This window comes from Protopterus annectens, chromosome 7.part0 (assembly GCF_019279795.1).
Source record: "Protopterus annectens isolate FY-2018-M chromosome 7.part0, PAN1.0, whole genome shotgun sequence".
Classification (NCBI taxonomy): Eukaryota; Metazoa; Chordata; order Ceratodontiformes; family Protopteridae; genus Protopterus; species Protopterus annectens.
The window spans coordinates 1,349,052,229-1,349,079,062 of NC_056739.1; positions in this window are offsets into that span (position 1 = coordinate 1,349,052,229).

A 26,834-nucleotide genomic window follows, 5' to 3' on the forward strand; every position below is an offset into this window, starting at 1 on the left:
TATTAATTAGTAACAGATCTTCAGATCTCACAGATCTCTTTAATGTGGAATTATTTAGATGACCTTTACTTCTGCAGAGATTGTGCATATTTACTGTTACTAGTGGATTGTAGAAGTTTGAGTAGACTTTTATGATGGAAATTGGACATGTTCTGAATTGGGCAGTTTTGTCATTATTAGTTCATACATTTTGTTTCATTGCTTACTGGAAAAATGTTCAAAACAATAAATTTAAAATGCGCTCTAACAAGTGTGCTGTATTATACAAGGAATGTACAGTAATTTAATACAGTCAGGAAGGTGTATCAATGAACACATGTATGTTTCGTGTGCAATGAGCCTATGACTTGAAAGCAGCCCAAAGGTAATCTTTATCTGCCACTGGCCAGATGCATTTTCTTTCAATGTGGGTTTCAATGCTGTTTCAATGAATGTGAGTTTCAAGGGCAGAGAAGTTTTAATGCTAGGTCTATTTTCATTGTTTAGCAGATGTCTATTAGTGTTTGCACTATAAAATGTCAAATAAAATTTTTAAATGAAATCCAATTAATCATCGTAGAAGTAAGGCAGTGCACACATTACAGTGTTTATGGTAAATGGGGCGAAATAGCCAAGTAATGGGACATTGGAATGGCTGCAGGGGGGAGGGCTGTATATGGGGTCCCCCATTCAACCATGATTTTGTGAGAGGGAGGAGCACAGCAAACTCAAAGACAACCCCAGGTGGCACAAAGTTAAGCTATGCCACTGATCAATAGGGCATGGTGAATGAGTTAAATATTTAATGCCTACATGCACGCAAAACACACACACACACACACACACACACACACACACATATATGCACACACACACCACACACACTTTTACTCCTGTAGGCCCTCGCTCATGTGTATCATATCACCACCATTCTCAAAACCAATAACTCAGATTAAAACTGTAACACCTACACTTATTATCCTTTAGGCACTCAGATTAAATAATTTTCCATTCATATAGGCTGTGGGTTCTACTACCAGATGATTATGACAATTCTGTTTGTTTTGTTAGTAGTACAACAGGTAGAATACTTGCTTTTGATGCAGAAGGCTGTGGGTTCTACTGCCACAGTATGTAGATGGATTGCTGATACTATACTGTGTTGTACTTTTAAAGGGGGGGTGGATTCTGCAGTCCTGATAATGTCTTCTTTGGCAGAGATACCGAGTAACTATGAACCTGTTATCAGTTTGCCATCCATTACCTATTGCAATATTACTAGCTTATAATTTTTTAATGTAACATAGGCAATTTATTCCTCAAGGAAAACAGGCACTTTATTTGTAGATGAAACAATGAAATATTAATTAGTAACAGATCTTCAGATCTCACAGATCTCTTTAATGTGGAATTATTTAGATGACCTTTACTTCTGCAGAGATTGTGCATATTTACTGTTACTAGTAGATTGTAGAAGTTTGAGTAGAATTTTATGATGGAAATTGGACATGTTCTGAATTGGGCAGTTTTGTCGTTATTAGTTCCTACATTTTGTTTCATTGCTTACTGGAAAAATGTTCAAAAAAATAAATTTAAAATGCGCTCTAACAAGTGTGCTGTATTATACAAGGAATGTACAGTAATTTAATACAGTCAGGAAGGTGTATCAAAGAACACATGTATGTTTCATGTGCAAGGAGCCTATGACTTGAAAGCAGCCCAAAGGTAATCTTTATCTGCCACTGGCCAGATGCATTTTCTTTCAATGTGGGTTTCAATGCTGTTTCAATGAATGTGGGAGGAGCACAGCAAACTCAAAGACAACCCCAGGTGGCACAAAGTCAAGCTAAGCCACTGATCAGTAGGGCATGGTGAATGAGTTTTGGAGGTCCCAACAAACTATAATATTCTTTTGCTAAGATTAGAATATTGCCTACCACTAATTGCCCTACTTTTATCACAAAACCCACATACCGCAGGTCACCAAAAGCAAAATCCCAAGGTTCATCATCTTTTCCCTTCCCAGTGAGCATCACTGCTGCACATTTAAAAAAATGGTTGCCATTTACTAGAGGGTCTGGGCTGGGGCCATATTTTGGTTGTCTATTCTTCAGTTTGTGTTTGAAAATTGGTATCCCAAAATTCCACTGGAGTGGGTGGGGTTACATAATTATGTATGCAAATTTTATGTTAATAAGCATACAGATTTGTACCTATTTTTCATGTGCCTTTGTCCAGATTTTTGATGTTTCCAGGTTGAGAGGTATGAGTCAGGATATTATTATTTATATCACAGCGTATTGTTACCCACATCACAGGGTATTGTTTTAGTACTCTCCACAGAAAACACATTTCTGGCTAGATGTTAAGCCCCATTTTTGGTAACTGAAATGCTAAATGCAGAACACCTAACATATTTATGTACTGAAACAATGGAAAGACATATACAGGTCTGTGGTTAACTAGAGAGACCAGAGATCCTCTATTTGAAGTACAGCTACAGCAATAATTTTTAGAGTAACAGAATGTCTGTTAAGAAATAAAGGAGCATTCCCAGAAATTCCTAAGAGAAGTAAACTGATGAAACATAACACTGTGATAACAACTGTAATGAAGATTTATTATTGAAACCTTACAGAGCACCTGAGTTGCATCAAAAATAGTGAAAGAAGAAGAATAAAAAGATCCTCAAAGTAGGCAGAATATAAGAGTCACAAAGTGGATGGAGAATCCTATTAGTGCTTGTTCCTAAGACTGATGGAATTATCAGATTCTATAATGACTTTACAAGGCTGAATAACATCTCAAGGTTTGGTAGCTGTCGCTTGCCTAAAACTGAAAAGCTAATAGAGAATCTAGAAAAAGCAAGATATTTAAACTTTAGACATGTAAAAGGGCTATTGGCAGATACTACTTTCCCAATCTGCTAAAGAACAAATGGCTCTTATGAGTTCAGTATTGTTGAAGGGAAGTAAGTTTGTACCAACGTTTTTTTCCCTCATTAAGTGATATTTACTTTGACCTTAAAAATTTTATAAGAAAATTGTACTTGAAAGTTTTTTTCTATAATGATAATGATATGAATACAAGTGCAAACATGAATTCAAATGGTGACATTTTTAACACTGACATTCATAATACCACTATTGAAAGTGTTGATAATGAATTACTAAATTTATCAGTTTATGACTATGAACATGCTGACTTTGGTTTAATTCAGGAAGACACAATTAATAATATTGATGATGGTGTAATGTTCTTTACGGGCTATGGCAAACTGACTGTTCCAGCTATAGCATCTGAGAGTACTTTCACACCTAACATAAAAGTGCCAGCAATTTCAACTTTTTTTAATATAGTATTTAAGGAGATATCAATGCTAATGGAGAGTCTGAAAAACGTACCTAAATATTACAATTTAAATAAAGAGGAATGGATGGCTCTAAAACATTTGAAAAAAATTAAAACGGAGTTTATTTTCAAATGTGCAGACAAAGGTGGTAATTGGGTAATTTTAAACAAATTAGACTATTGTGAAATGGTTTTTGACTTGTTAAAGAATCAAGATTAATACTTATGTTTAAATAGTGACCCAGTTGTTGAATTCAACAGTGGATTGTTGAATCTTTTGGAAAGAGGGGAACGTCTTGGTTTTTTGAATCAATGTGATGTAGGCAAGTTATATGTTAAAAAACCATTGACGCCAATCCTCTATGCATTACCTAAAGTACACAAAAGTTTAATAAAGCCGCCAGGGAGACCTATAGTTTCAGGCAAAGTATCTTTTTTGAGTAAAGTTAATATTTTTTTGGACTTCCATTTAAAAAGTCACTTATCTAAAATTTCAGCTCACATCTCTAATACTGAAGATTTATTAGATAAGATTAGTGGAATTAAATGGAACTATAGTTACTATTGGGTAACGATAGATGTGAAGGCATTATACACCAATATTAATAAAAGGTGGGGACTTGAAGCTGTTCAAACCATGTTGGGAGATGGTCCTAGAACCTCATTTTTGATACAATTGTTTGAATTTTGTCTTTCCCATAACTATTTTTGTTTCAACAAAGATTTTTTTCTCCAAATCAAAGGGACGGCTATGGGGGCTGCTTTTGCGCCCTCATATGCCATCCTTTATATGGACTTTTTTGAGAAGTCATATATCTATTTAACTTCCTTCTATCAAAAAAATGTAATATTTTATAAGCGGTTCATCGATGACCTCATATTAATATGCAGTGGTGAGATTTTTGAATTTCTTGAATTTTTTGAAGAATTAAATAATAATGATCATGGTTTAAAATTTTCTTATGAAATTGATAGAAATAGGATTAATTTTCTAGATATAACTTTATTTCATGAAGATGGAAAAATAGGATATAGACCTTATAGGAAAGAAACTTCTGTAAATATGTTTTTACATGCAGAAAGTATGCATCCGGAACATTTAATTTGGTCTCTTCCTTCTGGTGAATTTCAAAGGATTTATAATCACACTAGTGATGTTAATGAAAGACAATTTGAATTAAGTAAGGTTGAATCCAGGTTATCTAAGAGAGGCTATAGTCATGATCATTTGCTATTTTCAAAAAATAAAATATTAGGAATTGGAGACCACTTAGAACATGAACATTACTATAAAATTAGACCCGAAGGACGAAGTCCATTAACTATAGAAAAAAGAAATAATATTACATCAAGGAGGAAAAATAAAGATGACACAAAAATTAGTGAATCCAATTTATTTTTTGTTACTAAATACTCCCCTTTATCTAATGAAGTGTGTAATATTATAAGAAAATATTGGTATCTGATTTGTGAGGATGAAAATATAGGAGCAATATTTCCCAAACATATAATTTTTTCTTTTAAAAGAGGAAAAAATTTAAAGGAGTTACTGAATTGTAACTCTTTTAATAACAGTGAAAAGTCAACCAATGATAATACTGAAGGCACCTTCTCATGTGGTCAGTGTAGTGTTTGCAGCAGGATTGTCAATATAACCAATATTAATGGAGTGTCTTTTAAAGCTAGACATACTTTCAACTGCAAATCAACAGGGGTAGTTTATTTATTAGGTTGTTCATGTCCTAATATGTGGTATATAGGTCAAACAAAAAGGATGGTTCAAATTCGAGTCTTGGAACATATAAAAGATATTAGGAATAAAAATGAACATAGTCCGGTGGCCAAACACTTTTTGGAGAAACATAAGAGTGACTCTAGTAGTTTGAAATTTTGTGTGTTGGGCAAACCTTTTAATTGTGAAAATGGGGGACTATTAGTTCATAAGTTACTCGAACTAGAGACCAGGATGATTCTTAAATTTAACACGTTGAAGCCACATGGACTTAACTTAGAATTAAGTATGTAATATTTACTAATTTAGTCAGCTTTGATTTATTTAGATTTATTTAGAGTTGATTCACTTGGTCATATAGATTATATTTCATCATTTTTGATTCTTACTCATATTGATTCATATTAATTAATTTTGTGAGTTATTTCATTTGATTAATCACATAATAATTCACAGGACAATATTTAAAGTGTTATATTGGTCCTTTTTACTTGAGTTATTTGGTAGCAATCTAATTCTTTTTCTCTCGTATATTTCGTTATAACTTTCTTTGACACATATATTTCTTGTCATACTATTTTATAAACATTCATATTTATAATATATCAGCTTAATAATATCAATTTTGAAGATAGCTGATGTTAATATATTATTTTATGTAAATGCGCTAGACATGTAGGATGAAATACCGGCAGAGCACTTTAAATTTGCTTAGAAAATGTTATAATTGATTAATTGGTGCTGATTAACTTTGAATAAACTTGTATAAATAATTGTTAACAGCACTGAGTATTTGTGATCCATTTGAAGGCGAAAAGCCGAGGTACCAGATCGCAATAAAACGTCTTACTGGCATGGTGCTAGTTTCTTGTGTGTTTTATTTCACTTTTGCTGTATTTTCACCAGTGTTTGTGGAAATGGCTCTTATAGCCCTGATGGTTTATTTTGTTACACAATATTACCATCTGGACTTATGCAGTCGTTATGGAGCTCCAGCTACATTACGGAGACAGTTGGATAAAATACCGAAGCCCCAGATGTAATATGATGTTGCATTTTCAGATAATGTGGTCATTCATTCAGAGGGTTGGGAAATTTCACTTACCAAAACTGCAGGCTGTGTTAAAGTCTATAAGACAGACTGTGAATTCTAAAAAACATTTAATTTGGCATGGTGGAAGCCAAATGTTTGTGATACCTTAAAAGAAGAGATGTGATAAGACCACAACTATTGAAAACAGAGACTGTAAGAAAATTGGCTTGTCCCCACTACTAAAAGTCAGATGAAGGCTTTCTTTGAATAAACTGGGTACTTCATAAAATGTATATCTAATTTTATAAGTACTGCATCTTTTCTCAGGTCTCACAAATGGGAAAGCTCTTATCAAGGTGCAATGGTCTCATGAGGCAGATTGACCATTTCGATATGTTAAAAAGAATATTATGTTTTATGTTTTGAGCCAGCTACTTATATATGGATGCATGAGAATTTGGGAGGTGTATAATCCCAGGATATTCAATGTGAGGAGCACCCTGGTTTTGATATTACTCAAAGTTAAACAGTGCTGATAACAAGGCTTCGCCTTTGAATGAAAATGCTTAGCTGTGGTGGGAGTTTTATTCTCTAAACTGCTGCCTATGAGGCAAACACATTAACCTCTTAATAGGTCATGTCCTACTACAACCACAGAGTAAACAACAAAATAGCAGTACATAGTCATGCTGCTGGGCATTGGTACTTTCACTGCAACCATTATTATATACAGTCATCCACACACACAGACTGATTAATAGGAATACTGTCACTCACACACCCAGACTGACTAATAGAGATGTTGACTGATTGTATATGTCTGATACTGTATCTATATGAATGGTGATTTTGTGCTGTAATGGGGTAGTTGCGATATTTTGCTTGTAAAAAATGGGAAATATGACTTTAAATGTATTTTGCATCTTTAAGTTCTCAAACCTCTACTACCCCCACATCATCTGTTGTCAGTTCCTGTTGTAAATGGTTCATGCAATAATATGCAAGTAATCTCCGCCTTAGAAAAAACCCAGTGAGAGCTTCAAAACACTCTACTTTAATGTAAAAAATAAATAAATAAATCATATAATATACACAGACAAGCTTTTGAGTATTTAATCTCAGCACTAACATTCAGTCGGTAAGTTGTCCGTATGAGACATGAAACCCCAGGAAGCTGCCATCTCAGTCACTTTCTCCCAGAAAGCTAATGCATAAACCAAGGAAGTGAAAATAGAAGGAAATACAGACTTTCCCCTCCAAAAAATAAATAAATAAATAAATAAAAGAGCATACTGTTCTCTAACAATAGAGTTTAGTTTGCAATGCAAAGCTCACTGTGAGCTACCTTTCACCTCTGTCTATATTTAAAGCTAGTCTGTTTAATAGCAGTTGGGTAGGTGCAACTCCAACTCAATCAGTTCTCCCTGTAAAGGCTCGGACACCAAAGACGCAACCTTCTTTCCAACTAATAACTACACACAGCCCCCTCTCTACAATTACTCCAAGAGAGAACCCATGAAGCATGAACTACTATAGAAAAATGGCTAAATTCCTCCCAACTCATACTATATGCATCTAAGACCCAACTCATGAGCTTCCACCCATCCAAAACTTTCACCCCCACCTCACCATTCTCAATAACATCCTCCAACAATACCCTTATCACACAAGTAATTCAAGCCAAGCTACTAGGTGTAACTACTGACCAAAACCTAAAATTCAACAAACATATAGCACTAACAATTGCCAAAGTTCATAAAAAAACTAGGTTTACTCTACCGCTGCAAGAGAGCTTCCTTACATAGGAATCCCGAATCATTATCTCTCGTACCCATCTACTCTCCACCTTACTATACGCTTCCCCAGTTCTATCTAACCTAAACAGATCTGACCTTCTGAAACTGTCTACCTGCTACAATAAAATTTCAAAATTTGCAACCAGTGCTAAGTTTCGTTCTCACCATTGCCTCTCCCCAAGGCAACTGGAATAGTTAGAACTCTATAACCTACTAAAATACAATCAACTTCTCCTGACCCATCAACTGCTGTACCAACCAAATAAAATACCTGCCCTCTCTGGTCTAGTACTGCGCATCAACTAAGATATTCCAATACCACCCTTCTGACTGTTACCAATTGCTTACATAGCTCAGACTAATCCCTTTATTCCTATGCAGTTGCTAAGGTCTGGAACTCTCTACCCTCTGACATTAGATGTCTAAACAGTAAACATACTTTCAAATCCCTACTAAAAGATCTCCTATTCAGAACGTGGATATGTTCCTGTACAGAACCAGACTAATTTCACCTATTCCTGACTTTCAACATCCCTAGATCACAGGTGTACTATGTAGTTTCACTTAGTGCATAGTACTGTGAACCACGTGTTTAGGCCACCTTTATACCTATGATTTCTAGTTTATGACCCTGGTTATCTATGGAAATTTCTTTTTGTATTTATGTTCAAGCAATCGTATATTTGCTGTATGATATCTTGTTTAATTGTTTCTCAATATTCTAACCACTCAGAACAAGAAAGCTGCTCTGCTGAAGGCAGTTCAATTCAAACATAGTACAACAAACAAAAGAACGAAAGAACTTGCCACCAAAGTAGAGACAAGCAGTGTAAAACTTAGCATGGTCCAAGGGCTAAAACATCAAACCTGATAAAGGTTTTACCAAAAGCACTTATCCTTCTGCTTGACAAGAAGTTTTAAAAGTTTTAAATAAAGTCTGATGTTTTAGCCCTTGGGCCATTCTAAGTTTTACACTGCTGGTCTCTACTTTGGTGGCAAGTTCTTTCATTCTTTTGTTGTAATATTCTAACCAGTGTATGGTGCATCATTTGTAAAACTCTGATTTTACTGTTTTTATATGTTCTATGCTCTTTGCACAAAATAGCTATGTTTATAATTTTTTTTTATTATTTTTATTATTTTTTTAAATGTTTTACTATGTATCTGGAGCTTTTCTCCATGGGCATCCACTGAAAACGGTCACCTTGTGTCCAGTCGGACTAACCCGGTAAACAAATGGAAAATAAAATAAATAAATAAATAAAATAGAATCACCTACACAGGTTGTCTGTTGACTTTCTACTATTCTTTGATAACTCCAAGCATTTCCAGAGGTAGTTGTCTCTAAATACCCTCTATACAGGTCACCTCTTAAATACCTATATGAGACGCTATACAAGTTCAGATATTTAATCATTCATAATAACTTAAAAGTTCACATCCATGGATGTCATTGGTATATTTCCACTGTACTCATTCCAATGTACTCCTGCTAGTTTTCTTATGAAGTTTCCATATTATTATGCAACTTAAAAACACAGTTTCATAATTTTTCATTTCCTAGATGTTGTAATTTTTTTATACAGCCTATAGTTTTATAACTATCATTCACCAAGTGGTTGATATGATCAAAAAATAAACCTCAAAACGGGGTCTACCCATATTCCCAGGATATAATTTTGATCGCTGTATTAAATATTTGCTCTTCAGTTTATGTCTACCAAACCTTATATGCTTAGTTTTTGATATTTTATTAGCATATTATTCTCCTGTGCCCAAAATTCAGTCCAGTGAAGTTTGTTTGCAAACATGCCCTATCTGTATTAGATGTAATCAGTTTTCTCATTTTTAGATCATCTGCACACAGACTATAGAATACCTCAGATGGAAAAGATAGATCCAAAACATACAATCTAAGCGAATATGGGCCTACAACACCCTGACTATACCCTAGAATTTCATCCGTCCTGACTATACCCTAGAATTTCATCTGTCCTGGCTGACTATTATCTAGAATTTCATCTGTCCTGGCTATACCCTAGAATTTCATCTGTCCTGGCTATACCCTAGAATTTCATCTGTCCTGACTATACCCTAGAATTTCATCTGTCCTGACTACACCCTAGAATTTCATCCGTCCTGACTATATCCTAGAATTTCATCCATCCTGACTATACCCTAGAATTTCATCCATCCTGACTATACCCTAGAATTTCATCTGTCCTGACTATACCCTAGAATGTCATCCATCCTGACTATACCCTAGAATTTCATCTCTCCTGACTATACCCTAGAATTTCATCTGTCCTGACTATAAACTAGAATTTCATCTGTCCTGACTATACCCTAGAATTTCATCCATCTTGACTATACCCTAGAATTTCATCCGTCCTGACTATACCCTAGAATTTCATCTGTCCTGACTCAACCCTAGAATTTCATCTGTCCTGACTATACCCTAGAATTTCATCCGTCCTGACTATACCCTAGAATTTCATCCATCCTGACTATACCCTAGAATTTCATCCGTCCTGACTATACCCTAGAATTTCATCCATCCTGACTATACCCTAGAATTTCATCCATCCTGACTATGCCCTAGAATTTTATCCATCCTGACTATACCCTAGAATGTCATCTGTCCTGACTCTACCCAAGAATTTCATCTGTCCTGACTATACCCTAGAATTTCATCTGTACTGACTAGACCCTAGAATTTCATCTGTCCTGACTATACCCTAGAATTTCATCCGTCCTGACTATACCCTAGAATTCCATCTGTCCTGACTATACCCAAGAATTTCATCCATCCTTACTATACCCTAGAATTTCATCCATCCTGACTATACCCTAGAATTTCATCTGTCCTGACTCTACCCTAGAATTTCATCCATCCTGACTATACCATAGAATTTCATCCATCCTGACTATACCCTAGAATTTAATCCGTCCTGACTATACCCTAGAATTTCATCCATCCTGACTATACCCTAGAATTTAATCCGTCCTGACTATACCCTAGAATTTCATCCATCCTGACTATGCCCTAGAATTTCATAATTTCATCCGTCCTGACTATACCCTAGAATGTCATCCATCCTGACTCTACCCTAGAATTTCATCTGTCCTGACTATACCCTAGAATTTCATCTGTACTGACTAGACACTAGAATTTCATCCGTCCTGACTATACCCTAGAATTTCATCTGTCCTGACTATACCCTAGAATTCCATCTGTCCTGACAATACCCTAGAAATTCATCCGTCCTTACTATACCCTAGAATTTCATCCATCCTGACTATACCCTAGAATTTCATCTGTCCTGACTATACCCTAGAATTTTATCTGTCCTGACTATACCCTAGAATTTCATCCATACTGACTATACCCTAGAATTTCATCCATCCTGACTATGCCCTAGAATTTCATCCATCCTGACTATACCCTAGAATTTCATCTGTCCTGACTATACCCTAGAATTTCATCCGCCCTGACTATACCCTAGAATTTCATCTGTCCTGACTATACCCTAGAATTTCATCTGTCCTGACTATACCCTAGAATGTCATCCGTCCTGACTATACCCTAGAATTTCATCTGTCCTGACTATACCCTAGAATTTCACCCGTCCTTACTATACCCTAGAATTTCATCCGTCCTGACTATACCCTAGAATTTCATCTGTACTGACTAAACCCTAGAATTTCATCCATCCTGACTATGCCCTAGAATTTCATCTGTCCTGACTATACCCTAGAATTTCATCTGTCCTGACTATACCCTAGAATGTCATCCATCCTAACTCTACCCTAGAATTTCATCTGTCCTGACTATACCCTAGAATTTCATCTGTACTGACTAAACCCTAGAATTTCATCCATCCTGACTATGCCCTAGAATTTCATCTGTCCTGACTATACCCTAGAATTTCATCTGTCCTGACTATACCCTAAAATTTCATCTGTCCAGACTATACCCTAGAATTTCATCCATCCTGACTATACCCTAGAATTTCATCCATCCTGACTATACCCTAGAATTTCATCCGTCCTAACTATGCCCTAGAATTTCATCCGTCCTGACTATGCCCTAGAATTTCATCCATCCTGACTATGCCCTAGAATTTCATCCATCCTGACTATACCCTAGAATGTCATCCGTCCTGACTCTACCCAAGAATTTCATCTGTCCTGACTATACCCTAGAATTTCATCTGTACTGACTAGACCCTAGAATTTCATCTGTCCTGACTATACCCTAGAATTTCATCTGTCCTGACTATACCCTAGAATTTCATCCGTCCTGACTATACCCTAGAATTCCATCTGTCCTGACTATACCCTAGAATTTCATCCATCCTGACTATACCCTAGAATTTCATCCATCCTGACTATATCCTAGAATTTCATCCGTCCTGACTATGCCCTAGAATTTCATCCGTCCTGACTATACCCTAGAATTTCATCCATCCTGACTATACCCTAGAATTTCATCCGTCCTGACTATACCCTAGAATTCCATCTGTCCTGACTATACCCTAGAATTTCATCTGTCCTGACTATACCCTATAATTTCATCCATCCTGACTATACCCTAGAATTTCATCCATCCTGACTATACCCTAGAATTTCATCTGTCCTGACTATACCCTAGAAGTTCATCCATCCTGACTATACCCTAGAATTTCATCCGTCCTGACTATACCCTAGAAATTTATCCGTCCTGACTATGCCCTAGAATTTCATCCATCCTGACTATGCCCTAGAATTTCATCCATCCTGACTATACCCTAGAATGTCATCCGTCCTGACTCTACCCAAGAATTTCATCTGTCCTGACTATGCCCTAGAATTTCATCTGTACTGACTAGACCCTAGAATTTCATCTGTCCTGACTATACCCTAGAATTTCATCCGTCCTGACTATACCCTAGAATTCCATCTGTCCTGACTATACCCTAGAATTTCATCCATCCTTACTATACCCTAGAATTTCATCCATCCTGGCTATACCCTAGAATTTCATCTGTCCTGACTCTACCCTAGAATTTCATCCATCCTGACTATACCCTAGAATTTCATCCATCCTGACTATACCCTAGAATGTCATCCGTCCTAACTCTACCCTAGAATTTCATCTGACCTGACTATACCCTAGAATTTCATCTGTACTGACTAGACACTAGAATTTCATCCGTCCTGACTATACCCTAGAATTTCATCCGTCCTGACTATACCCTAGAATTCCATCTGTCCTGACTATACCCTAGAATTTCATCCGTCCTGACTATTTCCTAGAATTTCATCCGTCCTGACTATACCCTAGAATTCCATCTGTCCTGACTATACCCTAGAATTTCATCCATCCTGACTATACCCTAGAATTTCATCTGTACTGACTAAACCCTAGAATTTCATCCATCCTGACTATGCCCTAGAATTTCATCTGTCCTGACTACACCCTAGAATTTAATCTGTCCTGACTATACCCTAGAATTTCATCCGTCCTTACTATACCCTAGAATTTCATCCGTCCTGACTATACCCTACAATTTCATCTGTACTGACTAAACCCTAGAATTTCATCCATCCTGACTATGCCCTAGAATTTCATCTGTCCTGACTATACCCTAGAATTTCATCTGTCCTGACTATACCCTAAAATTTCATCTGTCCAGACTATACCCTAGAATTTCATCCATCCTGACTATACCCTAGAATTTCATCCATCCTGTCTATACCCTAGAATTTCATCCGTCCTAACTATGCCCTAGAATTTCATCCGTCCTGACTATGCCCTAGAATTTCATCCATCCTGACTATGCCCTAGAATTTCATCCATCCTGACTATACCCTAGAATGTCATCTGTCCTGACTCTACCCAAGAATTTCATCTGTCCTGACTATACCCTAGAATTTCATCTGTACTGACTAGACCCTAGAATTTCATCTGTCCTGACTATACCCTAGAATTTCATCCGTCCTGACTATACCCTAGAATTCCAGCTGTCCTGACTATACCCTAGAATTTCATCCATCCTTACTATACCCTAGAATTTCATCCATCCTGGCTATACCCTAGAATTTCATCTGTCCTGACTCTACCCTAGAATTTCATCCATCCTGACTATACCCTAGAATTTCATCCATCCTGACTATATCCTAGAATTTCATCCGTCCTGACTATGCCCTAGAATTTCATCCATCCTGACTATACCCTAGAATGTCATCCGTCCTAACTCTACCCTAGAATTTCATCTGTCCTGACTATACCCTAGAATTTCATCTGTACTGACTAGACACTAGAATTTCATCCGTCCTGACTATACCCTAGAATTTCATCCGTCCTGACTATACCCTAGAATTCCATCTGTCCTGACTATACCCTAGAATTTCATCCGTCCTGACTATTCCCTAGAATTTCATCCGTCCTGACTATACCCTAGAATTCCATCTGTCCTGACTATACCCTAGAATTTCATCCATCCTGACTATATCCTAGAATTTCGTCTGTACTGACTAAACCCTAGAATTTCATCCATCCTGACTATGCCCTAGAATTTCATCTGTCCTGACTACACCCTAGAATTTAATCTGTCCTGACTATACCCTAGAATTTCATCCGTCCTTACTATACCCTAGAATTTCATCCATCCTGACTATACCCTAGAATTTCATCTGTACTGACTAAACCCTAGAATTTCATCCATCCTGACTATGCCCTAGAATTTCATCTGTCCTGACTATACCCTAGAATTTCATCTGTCCTGACTATACCCTAGAATTTCATCCATCCTGACTATACCCTAGAATTTCATCCGTCCTGACTATACCCTAGAATTTCATCTGTCCTGACTATACCCTAGAATTTCATCCATCCTAACTATGCCCTAGAATTTGATCTGTCCAATTGCTGTATGACACTTACCATGTCCTACTTGTGAACCATGCAGAAAATATCTCATCAAGATTACATCAAAACCTAGTAGTTCCCATCACTGATCAGTGTTTTCTGTATGACTTCATCAAAGGCTGAAGTTAAGTCTAATAAAAATTGCATGTTATGTACATTAGGAATTCAGATTTCATTTGATAACTAGGTTTAGTTTGGTTTCTACTGTATTAATAAAAGGGATGGTTTCCTAACAGAGAAACTAAACATGTTGCAGTGGAATTAGCATATGATAAACACAACTTAAAGTCTTCATGTGCTAGAGGCTGCATATAATTAGCATCAAAGTTTTGAAATATGTACATAATAAAGCCATCATAATATACATCATGCGTTATCAATAGCCCTGCAAATCCTCATAAGCAACTCAAAAGACGTGAATAATTAAAGAAGAAAATGGCTGAAATTGCAGTATGCCTATGTACATCGTATCAGCATATATGTGAACAGGCATGATTTCAGCAATGCTCCTCAGTTAAAATCTAATCAATGTATTTTCCAGAATATATATAAAGTGGTCTGGCTGGGAATAGAAAACAAATTGCATGTCAGTACATATTACCTTTAGTTTGTTACCTGATGGAGAGTAGAGGCAGCCACATCCCTTGGTATTCCAGGGACAAAGACCCAGTTACTCTTTTATATTCCTGAATGTTAGATCTTGTGCAAAGAAGGAAAAGTAAAACTTGGAAAAACATAACACAGAGTTATGTATGATGAAGCCTGTTTCTAATTTTTTTTTTCATGAAACATATTAACCAAGACTGAATCCCCTTGGAGTCAAACTAATTTGAAAGTGTAACATTCTGACCTAGGAATAATGCCTCAGAATAATGTAGTGTCATGTTATATAAGACCATTACAGATATACTCTAAACTTCACTTTATACGAGGATCTTCACAAGATGCAGACTAGATCAGTATTAAATAAAAACTAAACTGAAGTTGAATAGTTCATTACTTAACTAACTTGATTTGGTTGAAAACGTTCTGCTATATATTACTAATGAATTTCATGTTAAACCGGTGGTGAGTTTAAGTTTACCCACGCATTCATCCAGATTACACTAGAAGAGAGTAAGAGAAGCCCTCTGCTTTATGTGAAGGGGAAGACAGTTCCATAGAAGCAATATTCTCTGTGATACCAGCCTATCCCTCCAGCATGTTCTATTTATTTTGCAAAAGAGAATAAGATCCTTTGAGAGGCTGTTTATGATATTACTGGATTGATGAACGTGTAGTACATCTGACAGAATAGGATCTGTTGAAGTTCTATATGCAAGGCAGAGGCTGCCTCTCAGTAGCCTGTACGATACTGAGAAGAGGGACAAAGCTTTGAGATGGTCTACATAGTTTTTTATGATTTAGGCTCTTGACTTTTTTAGTGAGAAAATATTTGTGGCTGCTCCAGTTGTGACAATTGTTTGTAAAGGTACATACTTAAAGCGGCACAATGCTTAATAATTGGTCTAGTAAGTGCTGAGTACACTTCAACAATTACATCCTTGGATCTGGATGCAGTACCTTTGGATGTGAGCTTTGTAATGAAAAGGACCTCCCCATGACAGTGAATACATGGTGATCAAAGAGCAGTTACCTGTTCCTAGATCCCTAATTATAGGGATGTACTGTCAATGTGATAGTTACAAGGGGAGTCATGCTTGCCTGAAAGATATAATTATATGCATTTGTTAGCCCATGGTTTTATTTAGGACAGGCCCTCTTCAAGGAATTTGGTGAGGTCTGGTGAGTTTATGATGGCACTGAGTTTGTAGTCATCTGAAAACTTGGTCAAACACAAACCCTTGACATTAGCTATGGCCAATGATAAATAGATGCCAAAGGGCAGTGTCCTGGATAATGAACCCTAGGGTATACTGTTAGTGTAGAGGCTTTTGGAGGACTTATAGCTACCCACCCTAACTTCTTGGGTTCTATTTTTTAAGCTATTGGTTATTTAATTAATTTTAATTATCAGTTTGTTATTCTGTTAGTAATTATAAATAATTAAAAATACATTAACTGTTCATACCAGTTACTTTGACATTAAAAAGGAGGCTTGCAATATTAAGATGATAAAATTATCTTATTCAGTGTGGAATATCTGAAGAACAGTGTTTAAACACAATGAAGTTACACAGTACATTATATACCTGAAACAGCAATTTCAGTAAAATAAAGAGATGATAAATGTAATTAACTGGTTAAATACGTACATAATTCCTCAAATAAAAAGTACAGATGTAACTTTGTTACTAATTTTGGGCCAGATTCCAAAATAATTACATTCTGTGTAAGCGGCATACACTGGTGTATAGCTGCTTTGCAGATAGGCATTACACCAGAGTAAGTAATTTACACAGAGAGTCTTAGAATCTGGACCAAGACAGTTCTGTCTGTTCATTCACTTGGGAGCTCACGTGCCTCAGAATTTATATGAAATGACGTGGTAAGCTAGAAACATCTGCTCCAGTATGTTTGAATTTTAAATTAAATCACTTCCATGAAAGTAAGTTTGACATTTTTTTTCTTAAGAACATTTCTGTATGATTCACTTTTTCTATGTGAGGTTAAGATATTCACCTAAAGCATTTAAGTATCCACTGTGCTTGAAAAAAAACAAAAAAAAAACAATGATTATGTCTAATGAGACTATTACTATTCACAGGCATTTCATAGTTTATGAACAAATATCTGCTCAACTAAATTTCTAGTAAATTAAAAATAATAAATCATTCAGTCTTGCATTCCTTTGATTGCACACAATCTCTCCATGAAAAGAATGCCTGAATGTTAACCTAAAATTGGTGGAGAATATCTCTTTGTAGTGTATTTCCTTTGTTCGTTTAACCATGTGTATTTCTGCAGTTTTAGGTTACATTTGCATTTCAAAACTAAATACTCTGTGGTTCATTACTTAGTATTCTTCTAAGATGAACCACTAAAAGATGGGACGTAGAGTTTGGTCATTACACCAAAATAAATAGATAGATAAATAAAAGGGACCACTAGGTAGCTATATGACCTAAAACTATTGTCAAAGGTGATGCAGTACACAAGCTGTAGTTTTCATCTTAACATACCAATAATTCCCAAAATACAGTGTTAAAAGAATGGAGAAGCAGCCTGAATTTATTTCAGATTGCTAAGTGGTGTGCAATATTCTTTTACAGTCTCATTAGTAATCTATATTATGAATAAAATGTATGACAATTGTTAAACCTCATTTAAAAATGACTGTACAGAAAATGCTTTTCACATGTAATTTGGACTGCATTTCAAAATTCAGAGCTGTGGCATTCAGGTAATTGTCACCCAAAATGTACATACATTATACTCTAAATTGACTAACTGATAACTTGCTTATGTTACAAACTTGCAAAAGCCAGACTAAAGTGGAGTTTCAAAAATGTGGATTTTTTTTAAATAATTTTGATTAGACTTTAGAAAATTCTAATGTGATTCAGCAACCTAAATGAAAGATGATACAAAGGCTAAACTCATGCTTGCTAGATAACTGTGCAGCAAGTAGGGAATCATCCCTTAGAACTAAATTGTACAGTGTCAATACTATTGTCCATAACCAAAAGCATAACATAGATTCCATGGAGGAAAATCTGAGGTCAATGTATTAAAACATTTAGAAGCAACCAATAATGCTTCACAGGGTGAGTATTCTCAGAGAACTAATGCACGTTCTTGGGTGTTATGAGGCTGATGCCAGACGCTGCAGGTCTGGAAGGAATTCTTGTGCTTTGAGAATGGGCTGTCTGTTAAATATTTTTTTTTTGTTTTTGTTTTTTTTTGTTTTTTATTACTATATGCCTTTTTATATTTTGATGTCAAATAGTTCCTCCACCTAAAGTTTCATACCTGCTATAACTTATATAATTGTTTTTGGAGGAAGTTTTTTGCATGCATAATGTTAAATTACTTAAATATTTAATGCCTACATGCGCGCGAAACACACACACACACACACACACACACACACACACACACACACACACACACACACACACACACACACACACATACACATACACATCACACAAGCAGTTTTAAACCATTTTGTTGGGTGAATACAGCTCAGGTGTTTTATTATGATTAATTAAAAAAATTCATAGAATGTAAGGTACTGCAACCCTTTTCCCATGCCTCTTAAATTTCCCTGATTTTGCCACATAGCTCTGCACTGTCCCTCATAAAATGTTTGATTTGCTGACAAATCATTGAGGATTAAAGTCAGGCATTAGAGTTTCATACCTCTTATTGTTTAGGCAATGTATGCTGATGGAGTGACTGTTGCAGTAGAAAAGAAGTAGCTGTGTGCTGTCTGTCTCATTCTCACTCACAGTCTCTGTCTTTCTCTCACTATCACATGCACAACACGTACACACACACACACACACACACACACACACACACACACACACACACACACACACACACACACACATTACTTGTTTTCTTTGTTATCTTTTCTTTTAATTTTACACTCAGTAAACAGCAAAACAAAAAATTGAAGTAATTTGCTTTCTTCTTTGTCCGACCTTCACAGCACCTTGATATGCCGTAAGGACAGATTTATTTTTTACCACCCATTACCTGTACATTAACATCTTGATAGAGAATGTGTGTTCTCCAATCATGTGAAGATATATAGGTTCATAGGATCATACTAGGCTATCTGCCCTAGGACATTTATAAGCCTAGCCAGAGTGTGTTTGGCTTTCGCCACCCATTTTAAATGAATTTTGCTATGCCCTTTTTCGAGGTTAGTATACTGTGCCTCTGTCTAACAGTAACACAGAAGTGATACCCGGGATAATCCTACGATCTCCCATCCACTCATCAAAATTCCTCTTGAAGAGAGTCAATGAGGGACTCTGCCTAACCTGGACTGGAATTTTATTCCAGAGTGAAGGGAGCCTCTGGGTTATGAATCTGTCCCTCCAGCATGTCCTATTTATTTCAGTGCTGAGGTTCAAGTCTCTCGAGCGCGTAGCTCGATGGGATTTGGATTTTCTGAGGTGCAGCATGTCCATTAATTCCGGGTTGGACATGGCTTTATACATCAGGCACAGATCGCCACTGAACAGGCAGTATGCCACTGAGTAGAGCTGGAGTTTCTTTAACTGGGCAGCATATGGCATCTGTTTGAGCCCTTTGATCCTCTTGGTGAGGTACTTTTGGGGTCTTTCCAGTTGCTGCAGGTGTCTGGTAAGGTACATCCCAAAAGGGGCATTGTACTCAATTATGGGCCTGATGAGGGATGAGTAAAGAGGCACGATGACCTCCCCTGATCTAGATGTGAATCCCTTCATGATTAGGTGGGCTATATAAAATGTTTTTCTAACCACTTTGGCCACGTGGTTGTCAAATGAGAGATTGCTATCAACTTGGGTCCCCAGGTCCCTAATGACTTTTTCTGTACTTAATGGATTACCACCTATGTGGTAATTTGTGGGCACTTTGCTTTTGCCAAAGGGGATGACTATACACTTTTTGGCATTTAGCTTGAGGCCATGGCTCTGGCACCAGTTGTCTGTTTCTATGAGGCCCTTTTGGAGGATGCTTGTGTCGGCTGGAGAGTCGATTATGGCACCCAGTTTGCAGTCATCTGTGAACTTGGTCAGCCACAGTCCTTCCGTGTTGCCTGTACCTCTGAGAAATATATACCGAACAAGAGAGGTCCCAGGACTGAGCCTTGTGGGACACCACTTGTAACTGGTTTGGAGTCTGACATGGCTCCAGCAATTCTAACCATGTGGGTTCTGTCCTTGAGCCAGTTTGCAATCCATCTAGTGACATAGGGGTTTATATTTAAGCTGGAGAGCTTATCTATAATGCCCGAGTGGGGTATTGTATTGAAGGCTTTTGCAAGGTCCAGGTAGGTTGTGTGGACCACCTTCCCCTCATCAATGGCCTTGGTGACTGTTTCAAAGAAATCAACCAGGTTTAAGAGGCAGGATCTGCCCTTAACAAAGTCGAACTGGGTAGGATCCAGTGTCTGTAGGTCCCCAATATCTTTATTTATGAGGTCCATGATGATCCTTTCCATAGCTTTGCAGACCAAGCTAGTTAGGCTTATGGGGTGATAGTTTCCAGGATCCGTTGAGGCACCACCTTTACGGAGAGGGACCACTGTTGCTGTACGCCACTCTTTGGGCACATATCCTGTAGTAAGGCTGAGATTGAACAGTAGTTTTATGTTTGGGTTTAGCTCTTCTTGGAGTTCATGTAGGACACAGCCCGGGACACCGTCTGGTCCCATTGATGCTGTGTTTTTTGCTTTGGAGAGGGCGGCTCTTACCTGAGCATCTGAGATATCAGGGTGGCAGCACTCTGCTGAGATAGATATTTGCCCTTTTGGTGGGGGGGGGAGAAGTTTGCGCTGAACCTGTCAGCTAGGATGTTGGCAATGTCTGTGGGTTCAGTGTATTTTTTGTCATTTTGGACTAATTCTGAGCATATCTGGGAATTACCACCCAGGTTCCTAACATAACTAAAGAAAGCCTTGTGATTATCCTTAGTGTCCTGTGCAATTTTTCTCTCGAAGCTGGCCTTAGACAATTTTATGAGTGCCCGTAGTTTTTTGCTAATACTGATCAGTGATACCTTCCCTTTTTGGGATTTTGCTCTATCATTTAGTAGCTTCCTCCTTCTATTGTATAGTTTGTTTATGGCTGGGGTCCACCAGACAGGACATATCAATTGGAGGATTGGGTCTTGGTTTTACTTGGGATCACATGATCCATGCATTCCTGAAGGTGTTCATAGAATGTGTTTATAAAGGATTCTGCGGTCTGGGCCGTATTTTCCACAGGCCCGGGGGCTTTGAAGGATTCCACCTCGGTTTTGAGGAGTGTGAAATTTGCTTTAGTGAAGTTTTTCACTGTGGTTTTCTGGGCAGGGGATGGGGTCGGGATGTGAATATCCAGTGAGATTAGTTTATGGTCTGATCTTACCAGTGAGGGATACACTTCTGGTCTGGAGCATAGAGTCCCCATGTTGGTGATGATCAGGTCCAGTATGTTTTCCCTCTTGTGGGAGTGGTAACAAGTTGTTCCATAGCATTTGAGTTTATAAATTCTAGGAACCTTTGGGCTAGGGTGTTGGAGCTAGAGTAATGCTCCCAGTCTATGTTTGGGTAGTTGAAGTCGCCCAATATAATGGTGTTTGGAGAGACCTTCATATTTTCCAGTGTTCTCAGAAAGGCCGAGTGGGGTTCCTGGGTTTGGGAGGGTGGTCTGTAGCAGGCTATAAACTGGAAGGCAGTTTTACCCATTGTTAGTTGCACATGGATAGTCTCTGATGCTTCGTGCTTTGCCACCAACCTGGAGGTGTGGGTATCTTTGATGAATATCAATACTCCCCCTCCTTTTGTGGTTCGGTCCAAGTTTTGGGGCCGAAAAGCATGGTATGAGGTATAACCTGGTAGTGCTGGGGTGCTCTTGGGAGCCCTGAACCAGGTTTCTGTTACTGCACAGATATCGATGTTCTCCATGCTAAGGAGAGTTTCGAGTGCGTGCATCTTGAGGTTTAGACTTCTGGCGTTGAGTAGCATTACTATTAGTTTCTTATCCCTTGTGATACCTATGGAGGTTGGTTTGTCTTTTGAGCCTTGCCTAAAAAAGGCACTATGGGGGTAGCAAGAGCCTTTGCCAATATCCGAAAGCCCAGGGGTGACAGGTGCAAGCCGTCCTTAGCGAAGCATCGTGGCTTGTCGAGCATATCATCCCAAGCTGACAGGCATTGGATTCCCTTTGAATGACACCAGTACTTAAGCGAATTGTTGAAATTGATCATCTTGTCTTCATATTGTGGCATCATTCTTGGTGAGGGTAAGATGCTACTCAAGGTCAGGGTCATACCGGCCTGCCATATGCTTCACTTATTCTCTAAGTCTTAATAGTATGTCAGGATACTCACTGAAATACACTGAAGCCAAACAGTCCATTAAAATTCATTACAGTATTTACCTTAACTCTTAGCCAGAATCAGAGAAGTGACAACATGTTGATAGCTTGAAGAAGGTGATGCCACTTAACTTTCAAAGGATATAAGGGATTATGATCAGTTCTCCAATCCTAACCAGCTTGTTATGAGTTTGGGCATAGATGTCAGCATTGAAGCTCAAGAGGTGACTCAGGTATAGAGAAGTATTTAACATTCACATACTGTCTCCCCTCCAAAGGAAGGGAATTTATTCATGCCCCCATCAAGAGGGAACATTTATCTATAGACTAATTCTAAGTGCTGGGCCTTCTGCTGTGATGTTGATGTGTGTTGTGATTTTTGAGGGGTGGAAAGTTGAGAGGTCTGATGGAAACACTGCTGCAAGTGACTTCTGGTGGAGACTAGTGCCCAATAGCATGTGGGATAAGTTTCAAATGATGACAGTGTAGAGGTACATATACCAGGTAGCCTGCCTGAAACAATGCAAGGTCCAGGTTTAGTGCTAACAGTTTTCTGACTGTAGTGATGGCCTTCAGGTCACACCACACAATGGTGAAGAGGCAGTGGGCCTTGTTAAGTAAACGTGATGATGCAAATGGAATTTATTGGCAGCAGAAAACATTTAAGGAAGAGGAGCTAGAAGTAAGAACAAGCTCAAGATGAAAAAATAACCTTTCAATGCTGACATCAGAAATGAAGTTAACTGTGTTACATGGACTCAGTGGCAAGTATACCATCAGGTGAATGACGTGGGCAGATGTAATGAGTAGTCATCTGAATGGAAATGTTTTATTTCTACAGGTTGTGTTTAGGCACAGATTAGTAAACAACACCCGGGGGAGTAGGAACCCACCATTTTTTTCTACATACAAAGGAAAGTGATACAAGTGGCAGTAAACAATGGGAGGACATGAGATAGGGAGACTTTGTTACTGAGATACTACACGAGGCATGACAAGTGAATGTAGCAACGTAATGAGAAGCGCAAAGTTATAGTCCTCTTACAGGGTGGCCAGGACAAGAAGGCTTCGGTATGAAAGCTGGCATATAACACATCTGGTAACCAAAATACTAAACACAAATGTTCTAAATATCAAAAGGGGGATCAAGTGTCCATACCCCCAATCTTATATATACCACCTTCATGATGGCACAAACATGAAGAAAGGAGCAATCTCACACAACAAAGGAATCTCTGTAAGTGTACACATAGAAATTGCTTCAGCATTGATTTCCTATGTAAAGCAGCAATCAGCATTCTTTCCCCAGAGTCTTTATATCTGTGCACTTGATGTTCAAAAACTTTGATAACAGCCACCTTTATATATATATATATATATATATATATATATACCAGCGAAGAAAATGAAATGGCTGAATATTTTCTTACTAACACACTGGAATTAAAATTAGGAAATGTAAACCTCCTGCGTCAAGAAAGTTGTATGCAACAGCTAATGGGTTGGTGGACAGTGCATGGTGGGGGACAGAAAGGAGTACCAGCTTATGTGAACTTTGGCTTTGTATTTCCAGTACTTGCTTTGAGTGTCAAAATGGTGTCATAAGCTGCCTCACTAGCATGCTAGCTGTCCCAAATGTTTTAGAGACACTGCATAGCCATGATGAGGTATCATGTCAGTGTGCTATCATTGCTCACGTTTACTGACGGTAACCACTCAATCCAAATGTATAGCTCACAGTTTGATTGCACTGTTCTTGACAGTTTGACTATGATCAAGTGTGTGCAACATCGAAACATCTCTACCTCAAAAGCACCACCTTGTTATGGGGATGCAGCAAACTCTCCTTGGCCTACTGTAACATATCAATATATTGTTCAGAATAAGAAGCATAAATAATAACCAAACAGGCTATAAATTATCTATTGTTCCTTTTCAGAAAAGATGCATCCACATACATATATGTGTGGTATAGCTATTAATTATTTTGTTACAAACAGTGAATATGCATGGATAATACTGTCCTTACTTACTTAGCATATGCATGGATAACACTGTCTTTACTTACTACCAATCAGAACACCCAGTTTGCACTGCAGTAAATAACTCTGCTTCTTCTTTTCCCGGTTAGGGGTCGCCACAGCAGATCACCTGTCCACTCATTATTGGCAGTGGAGTTTTACAGTGTCGAGTTGCCAGCCCAGCACCCAGCCTTCCACAGAAGGCACACACATACACACACACACACGCACACACACACACTCCTAGGGCCAATTTAGAGTGTCCAATCCACCTACAGCATGTCTTTGGAATGTGGGAGGAAACCAGAGCACCCGGAGGAAACCCACACGACCACAGGGAGGACATGCAGACTCCGCACAGAAGGCACCCCAGCCAAGGATTGAACTGGAGAACCTCTTGCTGTGAGGCAGCAACACTAACTGCTGCACCACCGTGGCCACCCCAGTAAATAACTTTGCTTAATCCTAAATATTCAGTGAAGAGGTTAGGCAGAAATATACTAACAAAAGCATGAAGAAATTATGTGCTACAATGTATACAATCTAATTACAGCTGAATGTTGATCTAAGAGTATAACACCCATTGTGTGCATGTTCTACTGAAATTACTCTAAAATCAGCTTTCTCTTTTAACACTTCTTGTTAATGTTACAAAAAGATAATAGGCTTATTCACTACAGTGTCTTCAGACTTTGAAATTTTTCAAACATCTGCTTAAACTATCAGATTGTGTTTATTGATGGAGTTAAAGATAAAATTAGATAATTATTTGAAGAACTGTGGCTTCATTTTTACTTCTGCATAAATACACTACATTCTTCTTCTGTAGGAATGGACATCGAATTAACACTGCTTGCCAAAGGCTCTAGTAGGATACAATGTTAATTCATATGTAAGCAAATGAATAATTAATTTTAATCGATTTACAGGTTGCTCTTTATAGCTTTGTGACAAGTGATAGTTGCGGCTTTGTCTAATCTAAAGATCACAAGTCTATAAATAAGTGACTGCCTTATTACATTAACCTGTGACCTAAATAGTACAATTTTCTCCACCATGACCTGAATCATATTACAGTAAATTATTCCTAAGCTGGATACCTCATTTTCATTAGGGAGACACTATTCAGGTGACACCACAATTTAGTTAATTATTAAAGGTGAATCAAAGCTTAAAAAGGATGCAAAATCTAATCTTATTTATTTTTAGGTAGTAGTTTTAGTGTACTAATTTATTTTTCCAGGCCTGAATTTCTCCAGTGACAATATTATTTCAAATGAATATAAAATATGCAAAATATACTGCATCTGAATGATCACAGACTATTAATTAGTGATGGAAAATTGAAACACTATATTTGTAATTCTAGAAATCAGACTGGAGAAAGTATTCTGTATTAAAATCAAGTATTCTTTTTCATAAATCTGTTTTAAGTATGTAAAGGCAAATTCCACACTTGCAAAGTCTCATGGTCCATGTAGAAGTATCTGTTCAAATTTTTGAGTTTAGTTGGCAGCTATACTGATTTATATTTATATTTATTTAAATAAATGTAGCATTCCTAAATACTGCTTTTTTTTGCTGTTATATAAAAAGACATTAAGAAACTACTATTGTCCCCTCCGTGTGTGTGTGTGTGTGTGTGTGTGTGTGTGTGTGTGTGTGTGTGTGTGTGTGTGTGTGTGTGTGTGTGCGTGTGCTTGTGTGTGCATGTAGCTAATAAGCTAGTCATTTATTCATAGGTTCATAGGTGTTTACTAGGCTAATGACCACAAGGGCCTTTTTAAGCCTAGCCATGCATCCCAAATCTCTGACAAGTTCTGCCACCCTTGATAAGTGTAAGCATGGACCTGGGAGATGTACCATTTACAGGTTACCTGTGTCCATTGGAGACATAGGTGCCACACCAGGGATCAGTTTCCAGTTTCCCATCCAATTGTCCAAGTTGCACTTCAATTGAGTTAGGGAGGAACTCTGCTTCACATGGATTGTGAGCCTGTTCCATAGATGTGGTAGTCTCTAGGATACATGCCTATCTCTCCAGCAGA